This window comes from Lasioglossum baleicum, chromosome 2, assembly GCF_051020765.1.
Source record: "Lasioglossum baleicum chromosome 2, iyLasBale1, whole genome shotgun sequence".
Lineage (NCBI taxonomy): Eukaryota > Metazoa > Arthropoda > Insecta > Hymenoptera > Halictidae > Lasioglossum > Lasioglossum baleicum.
Genome location: NC_134930.1, coordinates 18390108 through 18410001, shown reverse-complemented (window position 1 = coordinate 18410001; position 19894 = coordinate 18390108). Strand labels below are relative to the sequence as shown.

Here is a 19894-nt window from a genome sequence, read left to right as displayed (position 1 = left end):
ATCCCGAAGGATTTATATTTATAGGTGCATTCGTTTTGATTTATTCGAATGTTGGTAGATTTATCAAACAAAGTGTTCTTTAATTTTAATTCGTAATGGACAGAAAATGCTATCATATATGATTGATATTTTTGAAGTATTCGAAGAAGTATCTATAAAAATGTTCAGTCGTCATATTTTGCTAATTAACACTGAAACGTTTATTTAAAGACAACTATAAAAAATTAATTAAATTGGTCGCTGTATACGAACACTTACGTGTTGCTGTAACTATTGCACAAAATACTCGAGCACTTTATTACGTTCAGTAGCCTCACACACGCAGTAAAAATATAAACATCCCCGTTCCTGCTGTGAAAATGAAAAAAAAAAAGATTCCGAAAGAGTTTTGATCGGCCATGCGTAACATTTCGTTAATTTTCGAAGCTTGGCGTTTCGCTATGAATTTAAACCGCGCGCGCTCGTATTTTCGTGAAATTCGTTTGGCCGCGTTCCTAAATTGCCTTACATTTTTATCTGGTAATTATATTCATATTTAATTACACGGGTCACAGGCCGTGGGAGCAACACGGGATCCCATTAACGCAACTTTTTCATCGTTCCACTTTGGGCCGCGCTGCAAATAAAGGCGAAGCTGCAACGGAATCATCGGGGCTCCGGCAATAAACTTAAGTAACCCGAGACCGTGTTCGTGGATCGTTTCGGTAAACGTGCACTGCACTTTTCTTTTTCTCTCCTTTCTTTTATTTTTTTGAACTACCGGGTTGAACGACTGCGCTCCACGGGGACATTGTGCACGCACAGCTTTTTGCTAAGGCACGGCGTGCGCTTCAAACTGAATTATTCTAATTAATCCGGAAGGTTCGCCCCGGAACATTGAAAACTGTTTCCCTCGTACTTAAGCCGTAGTTAATGGAGCCTAATAACTTTCTACCGAGCGACTTACGTATTCCGTCAGGGAATTAAAATTTTAGCGCACTCGATGAAATATTTAAACCGGAACGAGCGGAAATGTTACGCGAACGATAACTGGGTTACATCGATGCGGACCTGACGGGCAAAGAAAACGATCAAATATTCTCGAATCGATGGTTCTATTTATTCGATGGGATGTGGTTAAAAATGCTGTTCAATCCTTTTGTGTCATCCTTGTCAAGAGAAGTCCTTTTGTCTCAAACTTCTATATTTCTATTTTTACTGCGTATTTTTATGCAGAAAATATTGGAAAAATTCTGACATTTTGCACGCGTTGAACTATGCATTGCAGAATTTTTTTTTAATTTCTTGATTGACAATTGTGGACATAAAAAAATTAAGGACTGCGTGCAAATTTGACGGCTTCGTATAAAGTTGTGGAAAGAATTTTATTCGACAATTTTCCGTTTTTAATGTTTCAGGGTTCGTTTATGGTGAGAGCGGAGTTTTTAAAGTGTAACTTTGCAATCAGGATTTTAAACAAACTTTGCTAATTATAAACGTAATGCTAATAGATGTAATACCATATTTCTCGAGGTAGAGCAACAGATTGCAGAATAATAGAATGATAAATAAATGGTCAATGCGACGGAACGGAGTGAGGAGAAGTCGATCGATTGCTGATAGGGAATCGTCCGCGCGGCGTACGCCATCAAAATCGGGAACGATCTTATTACGCAGCCGAACGGACGGGTATTGGGTTAGTTTTTCCCGAGTCACGAGATCCGCCCGTAATTATGTTAGAATTCCTACGGGTCCGGGACGTTTGTCTTTTTTCTTATCCCGGGTGCCGGGGAGAAAATTCGATCGCTTAAGACGACGCTCGAGCGAACCGGCTCCGTAAACGTCTCATAAAACACATTCTGCCGCGAACGCTTCGGCAAAACGACGACGAACAGAAGAGCGGCGAGGATACCAGCTCCGGAATGGCCACTTCGCGCGATAAATCCTGCCCGGGGCCCGTTACATGTAAAAATATCGACCGTAAACGTAAACACTCTATCCGATGGACGTAATTGCCGAGGAACGTTCCTGCAGCTATTGCTATCGTGGAACGTCAATTTTAGGAATTTCTTCTGGAAAAATTTATGGTCTTATTGTTTTAAAGGGTACCTCATTCGAAAGTGCATATATTGTAGTAATAATTCTTTTGCTGCGAAATCTGAAAAAGTGTCTGTGGTGTGTCTTTCTTCCAGAAGTTGTCTGACTCTGCGCATATTATTCTACTTGTGATAGCACATGACCTACAGGAATTGTTTTTTCGAAAAATGGTGGACTTCATTTTTTAACGGTTTTTTTTGGGAGGGATTTGAATATATTTATAACAACAAATTCACGAAGACGGTAATACAAATCAATTTGTACACCTAATATGATGTGCCTCCTGTTACATTACACAATTTGTTCTTTTCGATTATTCAAAAGTGGTCTTAAATACTTAATAAGAAAAAGTTCTACACAAATAATGGCTCAATTTTACACAAGCCGGAGAGTATAACAAAGAGCGATTTCATTTATGAGGCTAATCCGTAGAAGCTCCGACAATCCGGAGTCCCTTTTCGCAGAGGATTTCGGTATCGATTGCGCCAGATTCGTGTCGAAAATTACAGCCAGATGTCGAGTGACCCGGCAGACGGAATTCGAAATTTTTCCCGCGGTTCATCGGCGTATCCGAAGGTTTACGGTCGCACGTGAGGGCTTCGGTATCGTCGCCGGAGTATTCCTCGAAATTTCCTTCTCGCGGTCCAGCTGTACGATTCTCGTAACCGTATCCTTTGGTGGACAGTGGAGAGAACGCCGCACCAACTGGGGGTTCTCATATACGCAGTGACGATTATGGAGATTACTCGTTGATCTGTTATCCGGGACAGGCTGTCCCGTCCTGTGCCTGTGCGAAGACTCGCGAATACGATATTCCGTGCTGATATATCCTTATCGCACGAATTTCACTAACAACCCGCATGCGAGCGGCCACGAGTGTGCCGACGCTGTATAATGAAACGGACGATAATTGCGCGTAACTCGGACACTTCCGTGCTCATTAAGTGACCGGTCGAGGACGATCATTTATAATCATCTGTTTCTACTTATTCGGATATCTGATCGCAGAGAATTGTCAATTGGCACTTCTCGAAACACCTGACGAGAAGCAGCAATCAATTTTCATTTCTTACAATATTTTATTTTACATATTGTTCCATTTTTTCTGCTTTAAAAATTTCGATATAATTCTATTCCATTTTTATTTCCTTCTTCTTCAAGAATCTAATCACAAATAATGCTGAATTTATTACTTCTTTAAACAGCTGATCATAAATACTACTCAATTTTATACATTACTGAAAGTTCATGCTAAAATATACATGTGTTAAATATGCTGTGAAACAAGTATTTGAAATACTATTTTGAGTAACAGGATTGTGTGAAATAATCTCTGGAATTGTTTTTCCGATTTTTTTTTATTTCGAATGCCATTTTCCGCGGTTACTGCGGTTCGTACCCATTTCTTTCAAATTTGATCCCGACATATTTATTTCGAGCTTTCGGGCGTACTATCGGTCATGTGACCGTCAGTTTACCCGTTATCATTCTATTCGACCACACGATGATCGAGTTCGCTCTGATGTGTTTTTGATTATAACCGTACCATCCGCGCGATGTGCCCTAAATGATGGCTAACTCTGTTCTCCGTATAATGTGTGCTCGATAATGGCGAACTGCATTTCCTCCGTGACGCGTGCTTAATGATGATTCACTGTGCTCATTAACCGACCGCTCGCTTCGCAACTCTGTTGTTAGCACTAGCTTCGATCTTTTCGCTTTCCATGCAAGTGAGAAAGACTCGGAACACACGGTAGTCTAGAAAATCGCATTCTTACTGCTTCAGTATCCTCGAAGACACAAGAATCCTGCGATGCAATGTAGAACCATTATTATAGAATTGTGATGCGATTGACATTACGAGATAAATGATATTGGAATATCTCGCGACGACTGTTCGGTTGACGCGCAGTAATTAAACGGAATGGAGATAGTTCGAACAATAAACAAGTAATAATCTTGATGCATTTCACTGTTAATTCAGTGTACCTCTGTTGCAGTTGTCCTGCGCAGTTGTTGAAGGCTGGACTGTGGGCGCACACGTTTCTTGATTGCATGATAAAATTGTAGCCATTGGAAAATTATTTCTCTGACAAAGGCTGATTTTTTCTGACCTAGAATATTTCCACTGTATACCTATACTACTACATTAATCAAAAATCGCAATTGGTCGGAATTGCAGAGAAAACACTAGAAATTGTTGTCCACAACTTTTTCATATTTATGAAAATTATTTTATTATTCCGTTCTTGACTCACTTGTATACTGTCCCAGTTACCAGCAGTCTAAAGGTTAGTATTCGTCCAAAGCCTGTGGGTCGAGCAGAAATAAAATAATATCGACAAGTTCCAATTTTTTAAAAATATTTTCCCGCAACGCAACCGGAAGCGTCGGCGCGCCGGCGGCGCAAAGCGCAGGCGTTCCGCGAAAATAGCATCAAAACAGCGTATTTTTCGAAGCGTGTTTTCATCGGCGCGAGAGAGACCGAACGGAAATGACGGTGCGAGTTCGCGCAACGAATTAAAACGCAATAACTGCATCGGTTGCGGGGGTGGGGGAAGAGGGGTGGAAACAAATGGCCCCGAACGAAGGTAACCGGTGTTTGAGCTCGGGGTCCCGTTGAATGGGTTCCTTTGCACGTACGCTTTAAATCAGGCCACCGTCGCATTTCGCCCGAGCAAAGTGTACGCGAATGTGCGGTTTCGGTCACGGAGAAAGGAGCGCATTCTCTCCCCTCCCGTCACCCCTCTCTTTCACTCTCCCCTACGGAGAGGCAACTGCTCCAGGGTTGGGGACAAGTCTGTGCCGGGTCCCCGACAACTTGAACAACTTCACAATGGCCGGTGCCTTTGCGCGCCGCGGAATAAACTTCCACCGCGTAACTTTAAAATTGATGATCTCGCCGGTACACACGTAAGTGTATCCGTGACCCTCCTCCGTCGAGGTTTATCGCGGCCGAGGGAGATGTTCGCAACCCCCGAAGAATTTATTAGGGACGAACCCCCCGTTCGGGACCCCCGGTAATTACTGTCGCCCGCGTTAATATTTGTACACCCTTTACGATAGGATTAGTTCTTTAATATTGAACCAAATGGTTCGAGCGCTGGGTTAGGTCAGGTGAATTAGTTCCCTACATGACGTGTGTAGCATTTTTTTATAAAATTTGCAATGTAGTGGAATTGCTTTATTATTGCTCCAGTCACGCAGGGACTGCTGAATTGATTTATATATTAACCTATAATGATCTTGATACAATGTTATATAATGTAACAAAATCCTATTTTCATGAAATGCAACATGCACCTTTCTAGACAGCTATTCAATAGTTTCTTGAAGTAGAACGGTATGTTACCGTGAATCGTTGTCACTGTCAAATCTTTCGTCGATCTCGTGGAACTAGAACGTTTAATCGAGCAAATGTAACTTGTATCAATCCTCGTCGATCTTGTTGACGTATTATCTCACGCGTGACGGGTCCCATGTCCGTGGATCGACGCATAGTGCGTTGCATGTGCGTGGATATCTGAGAGATGCGATAACGAATGCGTCGTGGCAGCGGTAATTCAAGTTGAACGGCCAGGGTCGAGATCATTAAACCCCTGGGAAGGGCTGATAATGATTTTGACCTAATTAATTGTCGGTCCGCAGTGATTCACCGCGGCAATACCACACAAGCGTTCATCTTCTCTGAAACAACAGCACAGCGAGTCGAAACGTTTCGACGGCGAACAACAATCGATTTTTAGAAGTTCTCGTACAATATTGACTTCGATCATTTTTATTATACATAAAAACACGCAGGCTCTCAAAAAGTCTAAACAATTCTGGTTCAGACAAAACACACTATGATGGAAATATTCTAAACAGATTTTCGATAGCATGGTGATGGCTGTCGAGTCGTTTCGTCCCACTGTGAACAGCAAAGACACGCGCCGAGCGCTCGCTTTCCACCACATTCAAACTCCAAACCTGTCCCGAACAACGATTCAACAAACAGCCGAGGCGATATCTTTGTTTGCTTTTCCTTGCCTGGCGAAAATTCTAATTCAATCTATAGTACGCGGAGGTAGTTATTTCGCCGTGGCGCTATTATTTCACAATTTTTCCCTGTCGAGCTTTTTATTCCTCTTTCGGTTTAAAGCTATCGTGGCCTCCCGGGTTTATGAAAGCTTCAATATCCCCGTTTTCTGCTACACAATATATATATTCATATATTCCGGTTTCCCAAACAATGTTCGCGAGCACGGAAACTACGGGGGCAGGGGATCGATGCCGCGCTACGCTCCCAAACATTTCGCTACCAAACGATGAAACGCGGCGAAACTTTTTCCGAAAAGCTGCCCCCTGTAAGAACGTCATGTAAACAGGCCGGTTGTCCTGTCCGATGGAAATCCAAATAAACAAACGTGTTTTTCCGCGTGCACTTTTTTTCCGCCCTCTCGCTTTCGTCAACTCCGAGCTGCCGCGGGGACGTTTCGTCGCGTCACAACCGCAGATCAAATCGGTATTTGCAAGGTTCACTTGAATGTTAAGGTTCTCCGAGACGCCATTTTAAAGCAACGAGTTAAATAACTTGAACTTCGTGTGGAACTTTTTAGTATACATGAAACGGTAATTAATAGACTGCGGATTTTATGCATTTATGGCAAAAATGGGCACGTACAATTTAAAGCAGTGGGCGTGTTAAAAATATTTAAGGAGATCAATGTATTAGTTTCAGCTTAGTAGGATAATTAAAAGCAGAATACAATTTTTATTTGACTCCTGTGTCCTGCAATCAATGCGAACATTTTTTATTTTGCATAAAGATCCGCAGTCTAGTAATTAATGTTATAAGTACAAAGTTAAAGAATAAGGTCCGCTTTATATTTGACTGAAGCTCGTGTTAGAGTGACGTGTCCTGTTTTGACGAGTTACGAAAGAAATCTGTGTGGAAGAGTCGTGCTATTATCGCTCGCTTGAAGCATTGACATCTTGTTAGCGAATAGCTCCTCGGGCGTCGCCATTGCGACAAAACCTCGTCGATTATTTAACGCGCTAGAGCATCCAATTTGCATCGACACGAATACAGGCTTTGCGCGGAAAAAAGATTCGAAAAACGCGTTCTATTTGCTCGACGGCCACGGCCGCGAAAAAGTCAACCGCACGCGTGCTCTCGCTATTAACGGCTGCAATGAAGCTACAATTTTTGCGGAATGCTTTAATTGCCGTTGCCATTTTAATAAATGCTCCTTTGTGGAGAAGAAGAGGAAGTGGAGAAATTTCGATCATTAATTGAGAACGATCAAAAAGTACAAGATTATAAAAATCTGAGAATGTTCTGTTGTTTTCAATGCGTCAGAATTTCTGCTTCATCTCAATCGAGGATAGAACATGTTTATTTTTCTATTCGATAAAATAACCAACAGAAATTCGAATAACTAAAACGCCAAATGACAAAACAAGAACAGCTGAAACGAAAAAAAAGAATGTTCCATTTCCGAGCGCAGCGGGGCTCGGCTCGAAACGGAATTTCTTAGCGCGATCGATTCGCATCGCTGGCAGCGTTCCGCACCGTTCGATCATTACGGATTCAACTTTACGGCCGATACGTCTATGAATAATTTTTCGGTCGGCAGGCTAGCACGCGCCGGCGAATCGCACTTGTCCAATTCTCGTTTTCGTGCGCCGGTATATATTTTGGTCGGGGGCCATGTGGCCGCCATTGGCCGTTGTTAATCGCCGTGAATTTTTTACCGGTTTGTCCGGCACCCGTCCACCTCCCCCATGGTTGTCCCGGTTTTCGGTCGTTACGGGGAACGTCCGGTCGGCGATCCGTTCAATTTCTGTTGAGCGTGATAATGGCCACGCGGCAATTCGCCGGGTCACGTGCACGGGCATTCACGACAAACGATATACAAGCCCCCGGGAGCTCGACATACACAGTGTGTTCAACAAATAACCATTCAATATTTATACGGTGCATAGCACACACTGTGCTGAGTAAAAAAGCCTTAGAAAGCACGGGTCGAAAAGTCAAAGTGTTCACTCGAAAACGAACCGTCGAACAAAAAAATGTCATTCCTTTTTTTCCCAACTTGTTTCAGCACGCAGAATCAGCACTGCTTGTACCACGATTTCAGAAACACCCTGTACGTTGATACATCGAAACCGTGCCGCGGTCGAACAAAAGACACGCGTAAATAGCTGGGATCGTAGTAGCGCGGCGACTGCGCCCGGCAGATTTACTAACGCTAATCGTCCGCGAGCATTAATGAATGTGTCGGGTTATTGTTTCGAACGTCGACGTATGCTCGCATTCATCGCGGATAATCGTGGCGAAGGACCCGTGTATGCACCGGTCCATCGCTCCAATTAATTCGGTTTTGTACCGGAGAACTGAACGCGATTGTGTGCGGTCGCGGAGCTCTGAAACTTATCGCGAGCGAAAATAGAATGCTTAATGCGCCGGTAAGCGAGAGTAATCGAGAGAAAAATTTATTCCTGTTTACCGCCTTTTCAGAGTCCCGCAAGCTGAGAAATGTAACGCGGTGCACGTCGATGAGACTAATCGAATGACAAAAGGTTTCTGCGGCCACTGTGTGCCTAGCGATCAAAACGCAGGGATTATGAATCTACAGCTCTGGATCGGTGGACATTTGTAAAAGAAACTTGCCGCGAAATTGTTGACAACAAAGAAAATTGTTATTAAAGTTTGTTTTTACATAAATACCTTCTACTCATCGGGAAGAGAGAAAGTTAGAAAGGAGCCACATGTCGCAAACAAATAGTTACTGAGATATATGCTGTTAAAGTTCTTGCACAATTTAATTGTGTAGAATTGTACGTATAGACAAAAACCTGCTGTTACAGTCCACCCGACCGTGTCGATGAAACAGAACATAATCGTGCGCGTGCCTCGAGCAAACGAAATTTAATTTTAGTCCCTTTCAATTTCGTTTGTCTCGAGGCACGCACACGATTGTTCATACCTAGAACGGATGACCATTACTTTTTATACACCCTGTACACTTGTGAATATTTAAACCATCAGTTTTTTTTCTAGAATTTGCGAATAATAATTTGTACAGAATATTTTCATGATAATATCCATTCAACGGAAAGCATTTTTCAACATTTGCAAGTGTACGTAACCCTTTATCGCGCAGTGAACGAAGCACCCTCCACAGGGGCGGTTATTAATTTTATTGCGTTCGGTCTTAACGTCACTGCGCCAGCCACTTATTGTGGAGGCCCCCCGCATTACGGATTTCTTGAGCGTCTCTTGAACATTCAAAGGTTCCACGTTATATGCAGAAGCCGTGGAAAAAACTACTCCTTTTCCCAGGGAAACGGGGATACATAAATAGCTTTATACTCGGCGCAGTGGAAACGTCTAAAGTGCCCGTCGGAAAAGTCTAGCTTTGCGTACTTCGTTCAACGGTATCGTCAGGGCTCTCCCACGGGAACCGCGATTTACTTTTAAACCGTGGACCGCGATGATTATGCGAAATTGGCCGCGAATCAGACGAAGGGAATGATCCTACCTTGCAATTTATCATTACTAGAACATCTCCTAATAATTCGTCATACTTTTTGAATCTTCTTAAGAGATGGACCGTTCAGGAAATAATATTGTTGTGTATTTTTGGTGTGTCAGTTGGTGTATTTTGATGCTGAGAGTCAGGAATGTTATTTCAAGGAAAGATTCGGTGAAGCTCGTTTCGGTCTCTCGTTAAGCGTGTCTCATTCTTAAAGGCTGACATCTGGTAATGGTCGAGTGATCTTGAAAACCTCGTTCTACCACCTCCGCCCGTGCAGTTGGTCCAAGTTTCGTTTAGATAGCGAGAAAACAATATCCTGGCCCCTATCTTTCGTCGAGTTTCAAGGACTTCGTCTAGGAAGTCGAGGAATCGCGCTAATCTGGGACAAAGGCGTCTGTCTTCCGAGCACATTGTCCAGACTCACGGCAGACCTTTATCTTTCCGTGGCTTCCGAGCTTTCTCTCTTTGTCCTTCTCTTTCTATTGCTGTGAAACTTTCAATCTTCTCGCGACTTCGCATACTCGGCCGAAGAGTGAAGCATTATCTTGATAAGACGTTTAAGTCGCGAAACCCAAGACACCGAAAATAATAGTATTCTCGGGAGGATTTATTCCAGCCAATAGGTTGGAACTTCGAGAGGATTCCTTAAATATTGCAGAAGCTGTGAAATTCTCGACTATTATGCAAGGGAACAATTGCTGCTTGGGTAACTGTCCAGTTTTAATTGTCAGAGATTTATCGGAGAAAAATTACAATTATTTGTAGTGTTCAAAGACTTTCTGGATGCACTGTGAAATAAAATAACGAAACTAAAATGTATGTTACTTTACAAAACGTCAGATTGATAGAGTGGCATTGTAATCCGATAATAAATCACGAAGTTACTTTTAATTAGTTGAAAAACTGGGTGTCGTATCGAACCCAACTTTATACTCGCATACCTCTGCCAGCGTTGCGCATGAAAAATTGGTTTCAACGAGAAGATACGATCATTCATAAATGAAGTGTGCTGCACAGATTTCTGTTCACTTTCGTCGACGATTTCGAACGAATTCGCGGAATGTACGTCGCGCCGCAGTGACGCCAGTACTCTTTCCTCTCCCCTCCCCGTTTTGTTCTTAGCTTCTATTTTCCCTTTTTTCTTTCTTTCGAGATTCCGGAACGCGTACACAAGATAATCCGACTTTCGAGAACTCCATTATCACATTGCGACGCAACATAAAGCGTTCAAGACGAGCTTAATAGAAGCGGCTCTGGTTGCCAGCTCGAGATTCTCGTAATTTTCGCCACTGAAAGGATGATAACATAGTATTTTATACGCGGGAGGATATGCAATTCCATTTTGCCACGGTGCCCGTGTTCGTGGTACCGACGTTATTTACTCGGTAAGAAAATATGGCGCTTCTTTGTACGAACCTGGGGAAGATCTGTCACCGTTTGAAGAATGGCTCAGCCAGGAATTGTTGCATAAATAGAAACGAATGATTGTTCGTTGTCTGTTCCCTTGTCTCGTTGATTGGGACTGCGCGGATTGCTCTCGAGGAATCCTTTTAACTAAGCTGCACCGAATCGTTCGTGTCTCTTTCAGGATTGACAATGTTTAAGACCAAACCTGCCATGGTTAACCCCCATTCTTATAACTCTATAATTCATGTTGCTTAGGTTCACTGCTCTATTTATCAATTTTATAAATTCAACATTTTATTCTCTAGTGCATTGGTCACTTTTAGGTTCGCTAGCTATGCAGGTTCAGTGTGAAAAATAAAAACTGTGCTACATCCGAATTATGCATACAGCAATCGATTGCTATTGGGAGATTGCGAATTTTATACATTTTGTTTCAGCGGCGAATAAATAAAAGAGTGTGTGATAGGAGCAACAGCGCGGTTTGCGAAAAAAATATGGCGGCGTGCTCCATAATGCACCGGGCTCGCGTATGCGTATAGAAACGGGAACAAGAGGCTGAACGCCGGGTAATGTATGGGCTGCGTGGTTTTTATGCGTCTGCGGATGAATCAGTAAAGGCATTTTTCGGAACGCGAAGTGACAATAAATTATATCCGGACGTGCATCTGCCCGCGAGATACGCTCTCTGCGATAAATCCGATGGATAATCGTTCAGAATATCGGCGAGCGGCCAGGCCCCCGGAAAAAGAAATTATCGGGTTCTTTCATCTGGCCGTGTTTCCATCGGATTAAGTTCCGGTCGCTCGCGATCGTCGTTACGCCCGATGTTTGCCGTGATTAACGACTCGACGACAGATAATCGTCCGCCCCCCCCCCGCAAGCGCGCGCTCGCCCGCGTCCCACGGACACCGCGAAATATTTGCGTATAACTAATTGGCCGGTAATTGGCTCGCGAATGGCCTGGCTGTTGATCTCATCGTAGCTGCTCGCTAATTATATCTGCATAGTTCGTTAAGCCCCCTCGCGTCGCCATTAATTCGACTGGTTACGAAATTTTCACCGAGCTGCCGGTCGCGACGGCTTTGTCGAGGGTGTGGGATTGTTCTGCGGTTCTTCGGAAAAATGTGAATAAGAACGGTGCGATTAAAGGTAAATTTATTTGGGTTGAGGGTGTTGACGGAGGATAGTTTGAAATGTTAGCTGGGTTCCGCATTGCGACAGTTAAACGTTGCATCAATTCTCGCCAGTAGCAGTGATATTTTTTATTTGAAACAATGGAAAAGTCACTATTCATTTTTCCCTACTACGGAACACGTCATAATACAATTTGAAAAAATACAGAGACTGTAGGTATAACAGTATATGTTTGTTATAAAAATATAAATAACATCTTTGAAGTTCTCATTAGAAATCTCAATTTTTCGAATTTTTAACATCCAATATTTTAGGATTATCAGGATTGACAATAAAAGATTAGATAAAATTTTATAGCACCATTTCAACAGCTGCTACGTGGATTTTTTCGGAATTTTTGCATTCATTTAATTAAGGAGAATCACCATAAAACCGATAACCTGATTTTCCCTCCAGTCACACTTTCCATCAAAGTAGAGGGTTGAATTTTTACACGGAATTTTACATACCTATAAAAAAATAGATTGTAGAGATAGTGATGATTTTTATGGTAAAATGTGCAAACGTCTTTTTCAGGGAATTGTTTCCAGTAGTACGGGTCAATATTACAAGTACAGTTGATATTCAGTAGTGTAACTCAATATTCCATCACGTATGGGTTGAATATACTATTACGTTGCACACGGAATGGCACAAATGGGAGTCGTATAAGACTAATTATTGTTAATATTAGTTGCACAACGTTACGAGTCAGTAATATCATTTTAGTTAATTACAGTGGTACATCGTACCGCTTATTAAGTAGAGCAGATTAATAACTGTAAATTCGATCATCTCAAATTATCTTTGGATAACGATTTGACACGGTAATATAAGTACAGTTGGCCAGAATGCAGTTCAAACAGGATCTTCGATAGAATAATTAAATGATAGTAGATCTGATTATAGCTAATGTTAATTGGCTAAGTAACATACGTCAGAAATATTACTTCAGTTAATTGAAAAGTCAGCTTCTTTCAGCCTTGATGCAACTATAAAATGGTTCTTCTATCTTTGGTATACAAGTATTGGCAGGTGTTATGTCACATAATATATTCAGTAATATAACATGATGAGAGTTTTTATCTCATCTAATATCTCGTCAACAGCAATGTAATTCAATAATATCACTGCAAATTACATGAATTCACTTCATGCCATTTATTTAGTAGTATAGCACAATGATGTCCGTCCGAAATAAAATAATACGAATTAATCAACAGTGGTTCATGTTAATAATATTACTACAAATTACTTCAAATAAATTTAAATAAACACTTGTTTGTTGAATACACATAAGAGTATTCGAGCAGTGGTAGAGCTCAATAATAAAACCAGGTACGATCCTCCATTACAAACGTTTCAGACCAGCTACACGTAGCCCGGAGCAAAACACGGCACCATTTGATTTAGACGTTTCGCTCTTTACGACCAGTCAAACGAGCGGCGTGACGTGATTCATTTGTTAATTTCCTTAATCATGAGCGTATCCGTTTTTCAAGCCGGGTACCATCGCAAATTAAGTTACGTAACGTAGACTGCGAGGTACATGCCTTCCCGTGGATGATGAGTCCTCGTCCACTGACCCAGTTGCCAGTTAAACGATGAGGCTAAATTAGGCGCAATAAATTATCCTTGGTCAGCTTTAAACTACTTTAATTTGCCGAATCGATATTAGACTCTCGCGTGGCGCGAAACCATCCGCGACACGACCGCAACTATGCAAAGTATCGTGATGCGCACTGGAAATCTTTATCGCGATCGATGAATAATACAATCGGAACATTCCTCTTAGATATAATTACCGTAAAATATTAATTTTTAACCATCCGACCGCCAGCACAATTGTAGTCAGTTTCACAAAAGGCTTCAAAGGTTTTTTTTCCAATCATATATTATTCTGTACTCCTCTAATAAATTCTTAAAATCGACCTACTTCTGCATGGTTTAATAGAAGCTCCTCTTCAATACTCTACCTCACAAAATTCAACTGTCACTGAATTATAATCGACAACTTGTCACCTTAGCACTCTTGTAACTTCTTGTAAAAAAATTTTACAACCCCTTGCCTGTGCTCATTCTAAAGTATGAAGTCTCTACTTTCGCACTCTCCAACTTAGACTTCTTAAAGATCCTCTTTTGTTATAAAGCAGATTGAAAAACTTAAGTTGCCCTTTTACTCCTGAAATTTTACTAGTTCACACAACTCCACAGTGCTGAAAATATTTTTTCCACATTCCTTTCAATGTGATCAAATAAAAAGAAGTCTTCCCTTTTCAGTGACCTCTCGAAAGTTCATCTGCGATTTTTAGTAAATGAAAGAAGTGAGAAAGCTTTTACAGAGAATATTTTAGTGAAATAAAATTTTCACGCATGACAGAAGATTTGTTCTTGCACAAAATATATTGAACAGTGTTACAAAATATAAATAAATGTGTTTCAGTGTTTCAGACACGCCATATTTTCTCTTTGTAAAAATCGCGAACCGGAAAAAGCCGTTTTTTCCCCAAAAGTCACTATAACATGAATCCGAGTTTGCCGTCGAACAGGTTTTTCGCAACCAGCGAGCGCGCGCTCCGATGTAATAGCTTTCGGTTTCCCCGCGGAATATTTCAATATAGATTCTAGCTTAATCAGCTCTCGCGAAGTTGGTAGTTTGAAACCTAACTCGGCAATTTCTGTTGCAGGACAATCGCCGACCTCTCCAACGCCAAGAACAATAGGTGAGTTAACGGAACAGGGCGCGTTAAGCTAAAAGTTTCCTTAATACAATGATAATTAAGCTCCCGTTACAAGCCATCAAAAAAGTCGTATTACTTGCGAGCGTTGGCTAACAGCGGTAGAAGCACCGGCAACGATGTTCCAATGAAAACGTCGTTGCAACGGCCAGCCATAAACGGCTTAGTTTCGTCGTGTGTCGCGGCACACATTACGCGGTGGGCGTGCTTACCAAAGCAAACAAGTCCGTAACGATCGGGGCACTCTACTCTGTGAAATTTTATTCCGATAATGGAAGCCAATTCCGTCCTCCGCGAACTATAAAGAGTTCATGCTTGTGCTCGCGCCCTGGTCAACAGAACCGATACGGGCACCGTGGAAGAATATAATTTCATCGGAGGGTGAGATCGTGTTCGACGTTCACCGTATAGGTTTCAAATTAAATAATCGTGTTCGAGAAAGGGGATTCGATTAGTATGGTGGCCGAGCCACCTGTTCGCTCTTACGTGCCGCAGAATATCGCCTGCCGTGCCACTGCCAGGAAAAACGCGAGTATTTTTTCAGAAACGCCCCGGAAAAACCAGCCAGCCGTTCGACCGGAAAATCGAATATCGCTGATAACGTCGCGATCGACGCTATCAACGTTCAACGATCAAAGCGCTTACGTTACACTAGCCGTGAAAGGCACCGGGGAATCTATGTACACGCTCGCGTTCAGAAAAACCCCGCATTAGCGTTATGCCTCGCGATTCAGTATCACTGGCCCCTCCTTAACTTTCTAGGAAAAATATTGATTGGTGGCTTAACCGGGGAACAGTTTGTTCGAAATTTTTCTGCTGCTAGATTTGATTTATTACTACGTTTTTATTAGCTTGCTTTCTTGTCTGTCTGTCTGTTTGTTTGTTTGTTCGGTACAAATTTTGCAATTGATTTTACACTAACTTCCTGATGAGCTAGACTTGAAATTTTAAACATAGCTCAGAACTGGATGACAATGCAATATTAAAAATTTTTTTTTTTGAAAAAGCCTATGCGTTTGGGAGATGTAAATTATTAATAAATTTAACCGTTACACCCCCCTCCACCGCGTGACGTAGTACGTCATCGCGTTCAGCGTCCCCACTCTACTACGTGTTCCCATTCGTTTTAAATGTTGCAAATATTTTCATAGTTATGAAAAATTATACTTTTTAGTCCGTTTTAAAAACGTGGTATTTTTAAAAGATTTATTTTTATTTAAATAATTATTTACGACGCTATTTCATGGATAGAAATAAGTTAGACTGTCAAGAAACAAAAAATAGTAGGATTGAAATGGAAATTTATTTTCTTTCTTAATATGTTTAATACGCTGAAAATAATACAACAGTATTTTTAAATTCTATTCATTTTTGTCATAAATGCATAAGATCCGCTTCTTAGACACCTGTGAATAATTCACACTTTGAATTCTTCATCAATAATATGTATGAGTGACACGATTCTTTGTCCTCACACTGTAACATGTTAGAAAAATAGACACAATGCTATGACAACTTCTTTACCGTAGACATTGTTCCAAGCTTCCCGCTTTAAAATTTATCGGCTATGCTAAAAATTGCAAATACGGGGTTCGGATACTTTCGCAAGCCACTGTATATGATCAGTATATCGATTCGCCCTGCGCTCGGTTTAATATCCACGTCGGAACACGTAAAGCATCTTCGATGGAACAAGCCTTGTGCCGCTGAGACCAGATTTACAGTATAGTACAGATAATCTTATAGGGACCATGAAAGGTTGTCATAGTTTTATAACCTCGTCTCTTGGTGTCGAAGATGGTACGTGAATTTTAATCGTAAATATTTCATTTGCTAAAATCTTTTACACTACCGGGAGAAGAAGAAGAAGTCCAACCGTAATTCACATCACAATTTTCGGTTATAGCTGGTAGAATGACTCAATTTTCGAAATCTAAACTTACGTGGCCTCTGCACCAAGATCTCAATTCTTTTTGTTTAGAATAAATGTTGTTTGGAAGAGAAACAAGCTAAAAAGAAGAATACTTTGCTAAAAAGGACTTTGAGCTGAGATTAGGTTACTCCGACGCTACAGGGCAGAGACCGTCTATGCGGTGGAAAAATACTAACGCAGTTCCTTGAGGAAACATTTTTAAATGGCGGCCAACGATGCGCGGGTTCACGGTAATTAAGCATCTTGGGCGCAGGGTTCACAAACTGCGAGTAAAAACTGAATAAATAGAGAAGGTCCGGCGTCGGTTGGCTGCCGAGAAAGATGGGGGAACAGAGTAGAGGAGAAACAGAAAGAGAGAGGAGAGAATTAGTGTGGCCGCCGCGCGAAACACGCCTGGCTGACTGGACCAGCTGTGGACGAGGATACGCTCGCTGCTTCGGCAGAGCTTGCGCAAACACAAAAGCTCACGGCTCAAAACAAACAGCAGGACTGTGAGCAGCGACGTAGCCGAGGGCGCTGCGGCCTCCAGACCGAAGGAAGTGTCCAGCTGGATGGAAGAAGGAGGATGGGAGCGGGAAGAAATGAGGCGAGCGTGACAAAACTTTGGTGAGAGGCGGCTCTGACACCTAGGACGAGGTGTCGAAGGTTTGAGCGGGTTTCGAACTGCCTTGTGTACTCGAATTAACGCGATGGATCGTTAGGGAACGCGGAGCTCCGTCAACAGAAGTGGGAGATGAACTGATTTGAAAGCGACAGCACGCTGCCTGTCTGTTTTACCGCGGTGAATCATATTGCTCCGCAGCTCCAGCATTTCGGGAATAAAGACCCTGGTTGAATATCGATTCTGCAAGGCGACGACGGTTCGGAATCCTCTCGTTTCTGCGAACGATCCGCCAGGATGACACGATGATCGCACCCGCGTAGTGTCGCCGGGATTATTCTTCGCCGCGCTGTCTCTTTTCGCGAACCACGGGCTTGTATTTTTATGAATTTCCGCAGAAGTCGAGGACAAGCCTCGTCACGAAGTATTGGATCTGGTTACCAGGTAAACTCGTCGCATATTTAGGGGAATCCTCGGAATATAGAAAGCTCCTTGTGTTTCTTCCGGCTGAGGTCTTCGCCGGAGACACAAATTTCGCCGGGACAGTGGATTGTATTTTAAACAATCGCTTTTCTACACGATGAATTTTATAGTAGTCGAGGCTCTCTTGGATCTCGCGAGTTCCGAACCGACGTGGTTCATGAGCACCATTGCAATGAAAATCTTTTGTCGTACTGTATCTTGAAAATTTTTCAATCGACATGACAAACTTCTAAAAAACGACTTCTATTTCCGAAACTTCTTTGTACGCCAGCTCGTGAACTAATTCTACTGATATCTCGAAAAATTTCAAGTCGTTCGAACTCAATAAACCTTGAAATGTCCACAAAATTTCATGAAATTCCGCGAGGTAGTTTAGCTGTTGCCGGATCATTCGCTCTTGGAGGGCGAGGGAAGTGCCGTTGATCGACTTCGACAGGGTGGAATTTTCGAGCAGGGTAAAAATGGGTTTTTAAGGATTCTACTTGTCGATGCGCCGGATGTGGCGGGCAGTTATCAGCGATTCTTTTTGCAACGTTCCGATCACGCGATGCTCGCAATATGCTCGGAATATACCCGTCTTTTGTTTCGGTGTTAGTGGACAGCAGGAGCGAGAGACCGTGAGCTAATTGCTCGCCATCGTGGATTCGAGTGAACTTCGACTGTTTACGAAAGTTTGAAACGTTAAGTGATTAAATAGTCACGTTACCCGAGCCCCCGATCTCCATTCCAGCTGGGGCACTGTTTCAAATTTCGGTGCCTTAATACCTCGGAAAATTCGGGACTCGTCGCTCTCTGCTCCATAGGAACGGAACAGTTTGCCGGAGGTAAACAGCGAACGGTAAGTAACTTTTAAGAAATATATATGCCGCCGTGAGCCGGGCAGATAGAAAGATAGTAAGCTGAATAGCACAATAGCCGGAACTTTACAGATATATTCTCCGGGGCTTCAACCCCCGGCACCCGAACGTTTAAGCTCGGAGTGGGAAGATTTAATGTCATTAGCGAGAACAGGGCGCTGCGCCGAAGGAGTTGTTGAGTTTCGAGAGAGATGTCCGTGCTGATGTGTAATTTGCCGGGTGTGAACTAGTCCGACGTCATTGTGCAGTATCGGGGCCTGTAGACTGCGCTTTTATGGGCTTTTATGGGGTTCGATCATTCACGAATGTCGAAACAAAACATCCTAACAGTTTCCATCTTCCTGAGAATAAAATAGGGAAGTCTCTAGATTATTGTTTGCAATTAGAATTTCGGCTGAACTTCACTTTCAGTGGTTCAAAAATTATACGCGTGTGAAATTGGCTCTTAAAAAAATATTAGGTGATGTAAAAAGTTCCGAGACAAAGTTAACAAAGTTATTCGCTTTTGAAGGGTGTATGAATATGAATTTCTACACCAGCTGTATATGCCATTTGCACGCCAACAGCGCAACAAACCGGCGAATCTTACCGATTTTTTCCCTCTTGCGAAAAAGTCCGCCGGCTGGCAGGGTGCACTAGGTGGGGGGTAGTTTTTGCAATTAGCGATATCAGCTGCGTAGACCGGCACTCCGGTGATCGAGCGGTATAAACGGCGTTGTTTATGCGCGCCTTCCAGCGGCGTCGGCTCGCAGCTGGCGATTCGCCAAATTTTCGCGAGCTGACCCCCCTCTCACCATTCGCCCGTCGGTTTTTTCCCTCTTTTTCCCTATCCCGGCGGCCAGCGCGGCGGTATATCGACGCCCGGAGCCAGACGCGTTATCAAACGATTTATATCGGTGTTTTGCAAAATTTGTGGAGGCGGCCTGCGTGGACCAGGGTGAGAGAGAGAGAGAGAGAGAGAGGGAGAGAGAGTGCACTAAACGTTACTGGCCGAGAATGGGTAACGAGCGTGGGTGGAGAAGCGATGCTGGGATCAGGGAGACTGGCCTGGTGCATCGGGACGAGCCAAAAAGATATCGGCCCGGCATATTATCGCGTTTAAT

General features: G+C 42.7%; 1 protein-coding gene across 11 annotated transcripts in view; it reads left to right on the top strand.

The window, feature by feature from the left end:
• Window positions 1-19894, top strand: part of Ten-a (Teneurin-a transmembrane protein) — a 782863-nt gene that overhangs the window by 220871 nt on the left and 542098 nt on the right. For 10 of the 11 annotated variants that reach the window (XM_076447169.1, XM_076447168.1, XM_076447161.1 and 7 more), the window contains exon 2: window positions 14867-14902. The exons of the other annotated variant lie outside the window; for it this stretch is intronic. The gene's annotated coding sequence lies outside the window, so the exon portion shown is untranslated. The remainder of the gene's footprint in view (window positions 1-14866; window positions 14903-19894) is intronic. 11 annotated transcript variants of the gene reach the window in all.